The sequence below is a fragment of the Stegostoma tigrinum genome, unplaced genomic scaffold (assembly GCF_030684315.1).
Source record: "Stegostoma tigrinum isolate sSteTig4 unplaced genomic scaffold, sSteTig4.hap1 scaffold_191, whole genome shotgun sequence".
Classification (NCBI taxonomy): Eukaryota; Metazoa; Chordata; class Chondrichthyes; order Orectolobiformes; family Stegostomatidae; genus Stegostoma; species Stegostoma tigrinum.
This window is the reverse complement of record NW_026728130.1, coordinates 101,239-114,027: the sequence shown is the minus strand read 5'-3', so window position 1 is coordinate 114,027 and position 12,789 is coordinate 101,239. Positions and strand designations below refer to the sequence as shown.

The 12,789-nt window shown below is 48.9% G+C and overlaps 1 long non-coding RNA gene across 1 annotated transcript in view; it reads left to right on the top strand.

Annotated features, from left to right (window-relative positions):
- LOC132207872 (uncharacterized) overlaps window positions 1-12,789 on the top strand; it is a 157,080-nt gene that overhangs the window by 46,678 nt on the left and 97,613 nt on the right. The window lies entirely within an intron of this gene.

The following is a 12,789-nucleotide window of genomic DNA, read 5'->3' as shown; positions in this document are numbered from 1 at the left end:
GTGTGGGAAATTGAATGCAGCGTCTGTGAGATAGGGGAAACAGTGACTGATGGAAATTGGACGCAGTGACTGTGGTGAAGTAGATGCAGTGATTGTGTGAAATGGGATGCAGTGACTAAGTAAAATACGATGCAGTGACTGAGTGAAATGTGATGCAGTGACTGCTTGAAATGGGATGCTGTGACTGTGGCGAAGGAGATGCAGTGACTGACTGAAATGTGATGCAGTGACTGAGTGAAATGGGATGCAGTGACTGAGGGAAATGGGATGCAGTATCTGATGGAAATGTGATGCAGTACCTGAGGGAAATGGGAGTCAGTGACTGAGGTAATGGGAAGGAGTGACTGAGTTCATGGGGGTGCAATGCCCGAGCGGACTTGGGGTGCAGTGAGTGAGGAAATGGGATACAGTGCCTGAGCGAAATGGGACGCACTGACTGAGTGAAATGGAATGCAGTGACTGAGGGACATGGGATGCATTGACTGAGGGAAATGGGATGCATTGACTGAGGGAAATGGGATGCAGCGACTGAGTGAAATGAGATGCAGTGACTGAAGGAAATGGGATGCAGTGACTGAGGGACATGGGATGCAGTGACTGAGGGACATGGGATGCAGTGACTGAGGGACATGGGATGCATTGACTGAGTGAAATGCGATGCAGAGACTGAGGGAAAGGAGACTCTGTGATTCTGGGAAATGGGATGCAGTGAGTGTGGGAAATTGAATGCAGCGCCTGTGAGATACGGGAAACAGTGACTGATGGAAATGGAATGCAGTGACTATGGTGAAGGAGATCCAGTGACTGAGTGAAATGGGATGCAGTGACTGAGTAAAATGTGATGCAGTGACTGAGTGAAATGTGGTGCAGTGACTGAGTGAAATGGGATGCAGTGACTGAGTGAAATGGGATGCAGTGTCAGAGTGAAATGTGTTGCAGTCACTGAGTGACATGGGACGCATCACTGAGTGAAATGGGATGCAGTGACTGAGGGAAATGGGATGCAGTGACTGATGGAAATGGGATGCAGTGACTGAGTGAAATGAGATGCAGTGACACACGGACATGGGTTGCAGTGACTGCGGGAATTGGGATGCAGTGACTGAGTGAAATGGGATGCAGTGACACACGGACATGGGTTGCAGTGACTGCGGGAATTGGGATGCAGTGACTGAGTGAAATGGGATGCAGTGACTGAGTGAAATGCGATGTTGTGACTGAGTGAAATGCGATGCAGTGACTGAGTGAAATGGGAAGCAGTGACTGAGTGAAATGAGATGCATTGTTTGACGGAAATGAGATGCAGCGACTGAGGGAAATGGGATGCAGTGACTGAGGGAAATGGGATGCAGTGACCAAGTGAAATGAGATGCAGTGACTGAGTGAAATGGGATGCAGTATATGTGGGAAGTAGGATGCAATCACTGATTGAAATGAGATGCAGTGGGAAATGGGATAAGTGAGTGTCGGAAATTGAATGCAGCGTCTGTGAGATACGGGAACCAGTGACTGATGGAAATGGGATGCAGTGACTGAGGGAAATGGGATGCAGTGACTGAGTGAAATGGGTTGCAGTGTCTGAGTGAGATGGGATGCAGTGTCTGAGTGAAATGGGATGCAGTGTCTGATTGAAATGGGATGCAGTTAATGAGTGAAATGAGATGCAGTGACTGATGGAAATTGAATGCAGTGACAGAGTGACGTGAGCTGCAGTGCCTGATGGAAATGGGATGCAGTTACTGTGGGACATGGGATGCAGTGACTGAGGTCCTGGGAAGGAGTGACTGAGTTAATAGGGATGCAGTGCCCGAGCGGGCTTGGAGTACAGTGACTGACGGAAATGGGATACAGTGGCTGAGAGAAATGGGATGCACTGTCTTAGTGAAATGGGATGCAGAGGCTGAGTGAAATGGGATGCAGTAACTGGTGGAAATGGAATGCAGTGACTGATCGAAATGGGATGCGGTAACTGACAGTAATTGGATGGAGTGACGGACGGTAATGGGATGGAGTGACTGAGGGAAACGGGATGCAGTGTCAGAGTGAAATGGGATGCAGTCAATGAGTGAAATGGGATGCAGTCAATGAGTGAAATGGCCTGCAGTGATTGAGTGATTTGGGATGCAGTGACTGAGGGAAATCGAATGCAGTGGCTGAGTGAAATGGGATACACTGACTCTTGGAAATGGGATGCAGTTACTTTTGGAAATGGATTGCAGTGACTGTTGGCAATGGGATGCAGTCACTGTTGGAAATGGGATGCAGTGACTGTGGGAAATGGGATGCGGTGACTGAGGGAAAGGAGATGCAGTGACTGTGGGAAATGGCATGCTGTGACTCAGGGTAATGGGATGTAGTGACTGAGGGAAATGGATGCAGTGACTGAGTGAAATGGGATACTGTGACTGAGGAAAGGAGATGCAGTGACTATGGCAAATGGAATGCAGTGACTGAGTGAAATGGGATGCAGTGACTGAGGGTAATGGGATGCAGTGACTGATGGAAATGGGATGCAGTGTCTGAGGGAAATGGGATGCTGTGACTGAGCGTACAGTGATGCAGTGACTGAGGGTAATGGGATGGAGTGACTGATGGTAATGGGATGCAGTGACTGAGGGAAATGGGATGCTGTGACTGAGCGTACAGTGATGCAGTGACTGAGGGTAATGGGATGTAGTGACTGAGGGTAATGGGATGGAGTGACTGAGCGAAATGCGATGCAGTGACTTAGGGAAATGGGATACAGTGCCTGAGTGAAATGGGATGCAGTGACTGACGGAACTGGGATGCGGTGACTGTTTGAACTGGGATGTGGTGACTGTGTGAACTGGGATGCGGTGACTATGTGAACTGGGATGCAGTGGCTGAGTGAAATGGGATGCAGTGGCTGAGTGAAATGGGATGCAGTGACTGAGTGAAATGGGATGCAGTGGGGAGTGAAATGGGATGCAGTGACTGGTGGAAATGAGATGCAGAGACTTAGGGAAAGGAAATGCAGTGTCTGTGGGAAATGGGATGCTGCGACTGAGGGTAATGGGATGCAGTGACTGATGGAAACGGATGCTGTGACTGAGTGAAAAGGGATGCAGTGACTGAGTGAAATGCGATGCAGTGACTGAGGTACTGGGAAGGAGTGACTGAATTAATAGGGATGCAGTGCCCGAGCGGGCTTGGGGTGCAGTGACTGAGTGAAATGGGATGCAGTGACTTAAGGAAAGGAAATGCAGTGTCTGTGGGAAATGGGATGCTGCGACTGAGGGAAATGGGATGGAGTGACTGAACGAAATGGGATGCAGTGACTGAGTGAAATAGGTTGCAGTGACTGAGTGAAATGGGATGCAGTGACTGAGGGAAGTGGGATGCACTGACTGAGGGAAGTGGGATGCAGTGACTCAGGGAAATGGGATGCAGTGACTCAGGGAAATGGGATGCAGTGACTGAGTGAAATGAGATGCAGTGACTGATGGAAATGGGATGCAGTGTCTGAGGGAAATGGGATGCTGTGACTGAGCGTACTGTGATGCAGTGACTGAGGGTAATGGGATGTAGTGACTGATGGTAATGGGATGCAGTGACTGAGGGAAATGGCCTGCAGTGACTGAGTGAAATGGGATGCAGTGACTGAGGAAAGGAGATGCAGTGACTGTGGGAAATGGGAAGCGGTGACTGAGTGGAATGTGAAGCATTGAATGAGTGAAATGAGATGCAGTGACTGTTTGAAATGGGATGCAGTGGCTGTGTGAACTGGGATGCGGTGACTGTGTGAACTGGGATGCAGTGGCTGAGTGAAATGCGATGCAGTGACTGAGGTACTGGGAAGGAGTGACTGAATTAATAGGGATGCAGTGTCCGAGCGAAATGGGATGCAGTGACTGAGTGAATTGGGATGCACTGACTGAGGGAAGTGGGATGCAGTGACTGAGGGAAATGGATTGCAGTGACTGAGTGAAATGAGATGCAGTGACTGATGGAAATGGTATGCAGTGACTGAGGAAAATGGTATGCAGTGACTGGGAAATGGGATGCAGTGACAGTGGGAAATGGGATGCAGTGACTGATGGAAATGGGACGCAGTGACTGAGTGAAATGGGACGCAGTGACTGAGTGAAATGGAATTGCCGTGACTGTGGAAAGGAGATGCATTGACTGAGGAAATAGGATGCAGTGACTGAGGGAAATGTGATGCACTGACTGAGTGTAATGGTATGCAGTGACTGAGTGAAATGGTATGCAGTGACTGAGTGGAATGGGATGCAGTGACTGAGTGGAATGGAATGCAGTGACTGAGTGAAATGGGATGCAGTGACTGAGGGAAAAGGGATGCAGTGACAGAGTGACATGAGCTGCAGTATCTGATGGAAATGTGATGCAGTCCCTGAGGGAAATGGGATGCAGTGACTGAGGTACTGGGAAGGAGTGACTGAGTTCATGGGGATGCCGTGCCTGAGCGGACTTGGGGTGCAGTGAGTGAGGGAAATGGGATACCTTGCCTGAGTGAAATGAGATGCAGTGACTGAGGGAAATGGGATGCAGTGACTGAGTGAAATGAGATGCAGTGACTGAGGGACATGGGATGCAGTGACTGAGGGACATGGGAAGCATTGACTGAGTGAAATGCGATACAGAGACTGAGGGAAAGGAGATGCTGTGACTATGGGAAATGGGATGCAGTGAGTGTGGGAAATTGAATGCAGCGCCTGTGAGATACGGGGAACAGTGACCGATGGAAATGGAATGCAGTGACTATGGTGAACGAGATGCAGTGACTGAGTGAAATGGGATGCAGTGACTGTGTGAAATGTGATGCAGTGACTGAGTGAAATGGGATGCAGTGACTGAGTGAAATGGGATGCAGTGACTGAGTGAAATGGGATGCACTGGCTGTGTGAAATGGGATGCACTGGCTGTGTGAAATGGGATGCAGTGGCTGTGTGAAATGGGATGCAGTGGCTGTGTGAATAGGGATGCAGTGACTGAGGGAAAGGAGATGCAGTGTATGTTTGAAATGGGATGCTGCGACTCAAGTGAATGGAATGCCGTGTCTGTGGGGAATGGGATGCAGTGACTGTGGTGAAGGAGATGCAGTGATTGAGTGAAATGGGATGCAGTGACAGAGTGAAATGGGATGCTATGACTGTGGGAAATGGGATGCAGTCACTGTGGGAAATGGGATTCAGTGACTGAGTGAAATGGAATTGCCGTGACTGTGGAAAGGAGATGCAGTGACTGAGGAAATGGGACGCAGTGACTGATGGAAATGGGATGCCCTGTCTGAGGGAAATGGGATGCAGTGACTGAGTGAAATGGATGCATGACTGAGTGAAATGGATGCATGACTGAGTGAAATGGGATGCATCACTAAGTGAAATGGGATGCATCACTGAGTGAAATGGGATGCAGTGACTGAGTGAAATGGGATGCAGTGACTGAGTGAAATGCGATGCAGTGACTGAGTGAAATGCGATGCAGTGACTGAGTGAAATGGGATGCAGTGAATGAGTGAAATGAGATGCACTGACTGATGGAAATTGGATGCAGTGACAGAGTGACATGAGCTGCAGTCACTGAGTGAAATGAGATGCATTGTTTGATGGAAATATGATGGAGTAACTGACGGAAATGAGATGCAGTGACTGAAGGAAATGGGATGCAGTGACCGAGTGAAATGAGATGCAGTGACTGAGCGAAATGGGATGCACTATTTTTGGGAAGTAGGATGCAACCACTGATTGAAATGAGATGCCGAGACTGTGGGAAAGGAGATGCTGTGTCTATGGGAAATGGGATACATTGAGTGTCGGAAATTGAATGCAGCATCTGTTAGACACGGGAACCAGTGACTGATGGAAATGGGATGCTGTGACTGTGGTGAAGGAGATGCAGTGATGGAGTGAATTGGGATGCAGTGACTGAGTGAAATGTGATGCAGTGACTGAGTGAAATGTGATGCAGTGACTGAGTGAAATGGGATGTAGTGACTGAGTGAAATGGGATGCAGTGACTGCGTGAAATGTGATGCAGTGACTGCGTCAAATGGGATGCAGTGACTGCGTCAAATGGGATGCAGTGGCTGCGTGAAATGGGATGCAGTGGCTGCGTGAAATGGGACGCAGTGACTCAGTGAAATGTGTTTCAGTCACTGAGTGAAATATGATGCAGTCACTGAGTGTAATGTAATGCAGTCACTGAGTGAAATAGGATGCAGTGGCTGAGTGAAATGGGATGCAGTGATTGTGTGAAATGGGATGCAGTGATTGAGTGAAATGCGATGCAGTGACTGAGGGAAATGGGATGCAGTGACTGAGGGACATGGGATGCAGTCTTTGTAGGAAGGAGGAAGCAATTCCAGAGTGAAATGCGATGCAGAGACTGAGGGAAAGGAGATGCTGTGACTGTGGGAAATGGGATGCAGTGAGTGTGGGAAATTGAATGCATCGTCTGTGAGATACGGGAAACAGTGACTGATGGAAATGTGATGCAGTGATTGAGTGAAATGGGATGCAGTGACTGACTGAAATGTGATGCAGTAACTGCTTGAAATGGGATGCAGTGACTGAGTGAAATCGGATGCAGTGACTGAGTGAAATGTGATTTAGTCACTGAGTGAAATGGGATGCAGTCGCTGAGTGAAATGGGATGCATCACTGAGGGAAATGGGATGCAGTGACTGAGTGAAATGGGATGCAGTGACTGAGGGAAAATGGGTTGCAATGACTGATGTAAATGGGATATAGTGACTGATGGAAATGTGATGCAGTGACTGTGGGAAATGCGATGCAGTGACTGAGTGAATTGGAATGCAGTGACACACGGAAATGGGATGCCTTGACTGACGGGAATGGGATGCAGTGATTGACGGAAATGTGATGCAGTGACTGATGGAAATGGGACGCAGTGACTGAGGGCAATGGGATGCAGTGTCTGAAGGAAATGAGATGCAGTGACTGAAGAAAATGAGATGCAGTGTCTGAGTGAAATGGGATGCAGTGATTGTGTGAAACGGGATGCAGTGACTGATGCAAATGGGATGCAGTGACTGATGCAAATGGGATACATTGACTGAGGGAAATGGGATGCAGTGACTGAGGGAAATGGGATGCAGTGACTGAAAGAAATGAGATGCAGTGACTGAGGGAAATGGGATGCAGTGACTGAGGGAAATGAGATGCAGTGACTGAGGGAAATGGGATGCAGTGACTGAGGGAAATGGGATGCAGTAACTGTGTTGAAGGAGATGCAGTGACTGAGTGAAATGGGATGCAGTGACTGCGTGAAATGCGATGCAGTGACTGAGTGAAATGTGATTCAGTCACTGAGTGAATTGGGATGCAGTCACTGAGTGAAATGGGATGCATCACTGAGTGAAATGGGATGCAGTGATTGATGGAAATTGGATATCGTGACAGAGTGACATGAGGTGCAGTGACGGAGTGAAATGATATGCAGTGTCTGATTGAAATGTGATGCAGTGACTGAGGGAAATGGGATGCAGTGACTGAGTGAAATGAGATGCAGTGACACACGGACATGGGTTGCAGTGACTGCGTGAATTGGGATGCAGTGACTGAGTGAAATGGGATGCAGTGACTGAGTGAAATGCGATGCAGTGACTAAGTGAAATGCGATGCACTGACTGAGTGAAATGGGAAGCAGTGACTGAGTGAAATGAGATGCATTGTTTGACGGAAATGAGATGCAGTGACTGAGGGAAATGGGATGCAGTGACTGAGGGAAATGGGATGCAGTGACCAAGTGAAATGAGATGCAGTGACTGAGCGAAATGGGATGCAGTATATGTGGGAAGTAGGATGCAATCACTGATTGAAATGTGATGCAGTGGGAAATGGGATACAGTGAGTGTCGGAAATTGAATGCAGCGTCTGTGAGATACGGGAACCAGTGACTGATGGAAATGGGATGCAGTGACTGAGTGAGATGGGTTGCAGTGTCTGAGTGAAATGGGATGCAGTGTCTGATTGAAATGGGATGCAGTGTCTGATTGAAATGGGATGCAGTTAATGAGTGAAATGAGATGCAGTGACTGGTGGAAATTGAATGCAGTGACAGAGTGACGTGAGCTGCAGTGCCTGATGGAAATGGGATGCAGTTACTGTGGGACATGGGATGCAGTGACTGAGGTCCTGGGAAGGAGTGACTGAGTTAATAGGGATGCAGTGCCCGAGCGGGCTTTGAGTACAGTGACTGAGGGAAATGGGATACAGTGGCTGAGAGAAATGGGATGCACTGTCTTAGTGAAATGGGATGCAGAGGCGGAGTGAAATGGGATGCAGTAACTGGTGGAAATGGAATGCAGTGACTGATCGAAATGGGATGCGGTGACTGACAGTAATTGGATGGAGTGACGGACGGTAATAGGATGCAGTGACTGAGGGAAACGGGACGCAGTGTCAGAGTGAAATACGATGCAGTCAATGAGTGAAATGGCCGGCAGTGATTGAGTGATGTGGGATGCAGTGACTGAGGGAAATGGGATGCAGTGGCTGAGTAAAATGGGATGCACTGACTCTTGGAAATGGGATGCAGTGACTGTTGGAAATGGATTGCAGTGACTGTTGGCAATGGGATGCAGTCACTGTTGGAAATGGGATGCAGTGACTGTGGGAAATGGGATGCAGTGGCTGAGTGAAATGGGATGCACTGACTCTTGGAAATGGGATGCAGTGACTGTTGGAAATGGATTGCAGTGACTGTTGGCAATGGGATGCAGTCACTGTTGGAAATGGGATTGAGTGACTGAGGAAAGGAGATGCACTGATTGTGGGAAATGGGAAGCAGTAACTGAGTGGAATGTGAAGCATTGAATGTGTGAAATGAGATGCAGTGACTGTTTGAAATGGGATGTAGGGGCTGTGTGAACTGGGATACGGTGACTGTGTGAACTGGGATGCAGTGGCTGAGTGAAATGCGATGCAATGACTGAGTGAAATGAAATGCAGTGTCTGTGGGAAATGGGATGCTGAGGCTGAGGGTAATGGGATGCAGTGACTGAGGGTAATGGGATGCAGTGACTGATGGAAATGGAAGCAGTGACTGAGTGAAATGGGATGCAGTGACGGAGGTACTGGGAAGGAGTGACTGAGTTAATAGGGATGCAGTGCCCGAGCGGGCTTGGGGTGCAGTGACTTAGGGAAATGGGATACAGTGCCTGAGTGAAATGTGACGCACTGACTGAGTGAAATGGGATGCAGTGACTGACTGGAATGGGATGCAGTGACTGCGCGAAATGGGATGCAGTGAATGAGTGAAATGAGATGCAGTGACTGAGTGAAATGCGCGCAGTGACTGATAGAAATCGGATACAGTGACTGATGGAACTGGGATGCAGTGACTGACGGAACTGGTATGCGGTGACTTTGTGAACTGGGATGTGGTGACTGTGTGAACTGGGATGCGGTGACTATGTGAACTGGGATGCAGTGGCTGAGTGAAATGGGATGCAGTGGCTGAGTGAAATGGGATGCAGTGGGGAGTGAAATGGGATGCAGTGACTGGTGAAAATGAGATGCAGTGACTAAGGGAAAGAAAATGCAGTGTCTGTGGGAAATGGGATGCTGCGACTGAGGGTAATGGGATGCAGTGACTGATGGAAATGGGATGCAGTGTCTGAGGGAAATGGGATGCTGTGACTGAGCGTACTGTGATGCAGTGACTGAGGGAAATGTGATGCAGTGACTGATGGTAATGGGATGCAGCGACTGAGGGAAATGGCCTGCAGTGACTGAGTGAAATGGGATGCAGTGACTGAGGAAAGGAGATGCAGTGACTGTGGGAAATGGGAAGCGGTGACTGAGTGGAATGTGAAGCATTGAATGAGTGAAATGAGATGCAGTGACTGTTTGAAATGGGATGTAGGGGCTGTGTGAACTGGGATACGGTGACTGTGTGAACTGGGATGCAGTGGCTGAGTGAAATGCGATGCAGTGACTGAGTGAAATGGGAAGCAGTGACTGAGTGAAATGAGATGCATTGTTTGACGGAAATGAGATGCAGTGACTGAGGGAAATGGGATGCAGTGACCAAGTGAAATGAGATGCAGTGACTGAGCGAAATGGGATGCAGTATATGTGGGAAGTAGGATGCAATCACTGATTGAAATGAGATGCAGTGGGAAATGGGATACAGTGAGTGTCGGAAATTGAATGCAGCGTCTGTGAGATACGGGAACCAGTGACTGATGGAAATGGGATGCAGTGACTGAGGGAAATGGGATGCAGTGACTGAGTGAGATGGGTTGCAGTGTCTGAGTGAGATGGGATGCAGTGTCTGAGTGAGATGGGATGCAGTTAATGAGTGAAATGGGATGCAGTGTCTGATTGAAATGGGATGCAGTTAATGAGTGAAATGAGATGCAGTGACTGGTGGAAATTGAATGCAGTGACAGAGTGACGTGAGCTGCAGTGCCTGATGGAAATGGGATGCAGTTACTGTGGGACATGGGATGCAGTGACTGAGGTCCTGGGAAGGAGTGACTGAGTTAATAGGGATGCATTGCCCGAGCGGGCTTGGAGTACAGTGACTGAGGGAAATGGGATACAGTGGCTGAGAGAAATGGGATGCACTGTTTTAGTGAAATGGGATGCAGAGGCTGAGTGAAATGGGATGCAGTAACTGGTGGAAATGGAATGCAGTGACTGATCGAAATGGGATGCGGTGACTGACAGTAATTGGATGGAGTGACGGACGGTAATGGGATGGAGTGACTGAGGGAAACGGGACGCAGTGTCAGAGTGAAATGGGATGCAGTCAATGAGTGAAATGGGATGCAGTCAATGAGTGAAATGGCCTGCAGTGATTGAGTGATTTGGGATGCAGTGACTGAGGGAAATGGAATGCAGTGGCTGAGTGAAATGGGATACACTGACTCTTGGAAATGGGATGCAGTGACTTTTGGAAATGGATTGCAGTGACTGTTGGCAATGGGATGCAGTCACTGATGGAAATGGGATGCAGTGACTGTGGGAAATGGGATGCGGTGACTGTTGGAAATGGATTGCAGTGACTGTTGGCAATGGGATGCAGTCACTGTTGGAAATGGGATGCAGTGACTGTGGGAAATGGTATGCAGTGACTGAGGGAAAGGAGATGCAGTGACTGTGGGAAATGGCATACTGTGACTCAGGGTAATGGGATGTAGTGACTGAGGGAAATGGATGCAGTGACTGAGTGAAATGGGATACTGTGACTGAGGAAAGGAGATGCAGTGACTATGGCAAATGGAATGCAGTGACTGAGTGAAATGGGATGCAGTGTCTGAGGGTAATGGGATGCAGTGTCTGAGGGAAATGGGATGCTGTGACTGAGCGTACAGTGATGCAGTGACTGAGGGTAATGGGATGTAGTGACTGATGGTAATGGGATGCAGTGACTGAGGGAAATGGCCTGCAGTGACTGAGTGAAATGGGATGCAATGACTGAGGAAAGGAGATGCAGTGACTGTGGGAAATGGGAAGCGGTGACTGAATGGAATGTGAAGCATTGAATGAGTGAAATGAGATGCAGTAACTGTTTGAAATGGGATGCAGTGGCTGTGTGAACTGGGATGCGGTGACTGTGTGAACTGGGATGCGGTGACTGTGTGAACTGGGATGCAGTGGCTGAGTGAAATGCGATACAGTGACTCGGGTACTGGGAAGGAGTGACTGAATTAATAGGGATGCAGTGCCCGAGCGGGCTTGGGGTGCAGTGACTTAGGGAAATGGGATACAGTGCCTGAGTGAAATGTGATGCACTGAGTGAGTGAAATGGGATGCAGTGACTGAGTGGAATGGGATGCAGCGACTGAGTGAAATGCGCGCAGTGACTGATTGAAATCGGATACAGTGACTGATGGAAATGGGATGCAGTGACTGACGGAACTGGGATGCGGTGACTGTGTGAACTGGGATGTGGTGACTGTGTGAACTGGGATGCGGTGACTATGTGAACTGGGATGCAGTGGCGGAGTGAAATGGGATGCAGTGGGGAGTGAAATGGGATGCAGTGACTGGTGGAAATGAGATGCAGAGACTGAGGGAAAGGAAATGCAGTGTCTGTGGGAAATGGGATGCTGCGACTGAGGGTAAAGTGATGCAGTGACTGATGGAAATGGGATGCAGTGACTGACGGAACTGGGATGTGGTGACTATCTGAACTGGGATGCAGTGGCTGAGTGAAATGGGATGCAGTGTCGGAGTGAAATGGGATGCAGTGACTGGTGGAAATGAGATGCAGAGACTTAGGGAAAGGAAATGCAGTGTCTGTGGGAAATGGGATGCTGCGACTGAGGGTAAAGTGATGCAGTGACTGATGGAAACGGATGCAGTGACTGAGTGAAAAGGGATGCAGTGACTGAGTGAAATGCGATGCAGTGACTGAGGTACTGGGAAGGAGTGACTGAATTAATAGGGATGCAGTGCCCGAGCGGGCTTGGGGTGCAGTGACTGAGTGAAATGGGATGCAGTGACTTAAGGAAAGGAAATGCAGTGTCTGTGGGAAATGGGATGCTGCGACTGAGGGAAATGGGATGGAGTGACTGACGGAAATGGGATGCAGTGACTGAACGAAATGGGATGCAGTGACTGAGTGAAATAGGTTGCAGTAACTGAGTGAAATGGGATGCAGTGAATGAGTGAAATGGGATGCACTGACTGAGGGAAGTGGGATGCAGTGACTGAGGGAAGTGGGATGCAGTGACTGAGGGAAATGGGATGCAGTGACTCAGGGAAATGGGATGCAGTGACTGAGTGAAATGGTATGCAGTGACTGAGTGAAATGGTATGCAGTGACTGA